Source organism: Hevea brasiliensis, chromosome 11, assembly GCF_030052815.1.
Source record: "Hevea brasiliensis isolate MT/VB/25A 57/8 chromosome 11, ASM3005281v1, whole genome shotgun sequence".
Taxonomy (NCBI): domain Eukaryota; kingdom Viridiplantae; phylum Streptophyta; class Magnoliopsida; order Malpighiales; family Euphorbiaceae; genus Hevea; species Hevea brasiliensis.
Window position 1 is genome coordinate 11,825,527 of NC_079503.1, and position 1,682 is coordinate 11,827,208.

Genomic DNA, 1,682 nt, shown 5'->3' on the forward strand with positions numbered 1-1,682 from the left:
TGAGTTTTGTGATGATATTGAAGTTGAGAATGAATTTGTTTATTGGAAGTGTTTTTAACAGGTTCCGAAGAACGGTTTTCTCCATTTTTAGCCGGTACTCCGCCGGATTTTCTTTAAAATTTTCGGAACCTTAAATGAATAATACTTTTGATAAATGGCTTAAACAAATTGTATTTCATAAATTATATGCAAAAGTATGATATAAATTAATTGAGGAATATTAGAGTGTGCCGGTATACCGTGTGGCATTACTTACTCGGGTATACTGTACACGGGTAAGGGGTGTCACAAGGATGCTTCGGTTCCATTTTTAATGGTTCTGTTATATTGTTCGGTTTGATTTTGATATGGTTCTAGCTAGATTTATTTGAAAAAAAATAGTGGAAAAATATTTGGCTAATCTAAAATTATGGACAAAAAATAAAGAATATCACAATGAAAAATCAATAAATTTATTAATTCTTAAATGTTGCAGATTATTAAATTACATTAAATATAAATAAAAATCATTAGAATACATAAAAAATCAATTACAAGTTATTTTTAATTTACAAATTGAAAAAAAAAATATACAAGTGAATATATATAGAAATTCATTACATTACATAAAAAAAATACATGCTATCTGTTAATTTACATATTGAAAAAATATACACCTATATATATATATATGTATAAAAGAGTGAATAAATAAAAGAATGGGCTTAAAATCAATTATAAAATAATTAAATTGCCTACATATTCATCTTGGAGATAAAAGAATCAAATTCATCATAGTTCTATTAATTTGAAAAAAAAAAAAAAGAAAAAAACCCTTACCTTTATTTTTCACTAATTTCAGAAGTCATTTGACTTGTGAAGTGCTCTCATTTCATTCTTTTTATTATTCATCCACCAAAACTTATCATCATGATACACTAAAAAAAATATATATATATAGCAATGAAAATTTCCGTTGCTAAATCAAAGAAATATGTTGCTGATTCAACTTAGTACCAGAATATTTCCTTTACTCTATTATGACGGTTGCTAATTCATTTAGCAACAAATTTTTTCATCCATTGCTTCCACTGGTAATTAACAATGGGAAGTCTCTGTTGTTGATTAACAATAAAGAGCTATTGGTTTTTAGTCAGTATATATATTTATATACACACACAAACGAGGATATTAGTAAAAAAAAAAAAACCAACAATTTCACATTAATGATGACTCTAAGTAGAAAAAGATGAAGAAGAAATTTTACTTGCTCCTCACATCAGAATTTTGTTAAATTTATATAATTTATTTTTCTGTCTCCTGAGTTCTAATGAAAAGTGCCTACAAGTCAAAAAATAAGTGGCTTTGCACAAGAGTTGGTAGATTCTTCCTATTCTGAATCCTTAGGCAATTGGAAACATGTAACAGGTACTAAGTTTTTAAATCAAGAAATCAAAAAAATTAGTCCTAATTTTTTAAATTTTTTATTTAAATCAATAAATCAAGAAATTTAGTTCATTAATTTTAATTTTTAAATTAAATTGAGCTTAAATTAAAAATTTTAAATTAATTTAATCAAAAAATGAAAATAGTTTAAATTGAACTTTCTCAATAAATACACAAACTAAATTGAACAGTTTACCTAAAAATATATATATTACTTGCCTTGTTGGAATCAGATCCAGCACTCTCCTTTTTTATAT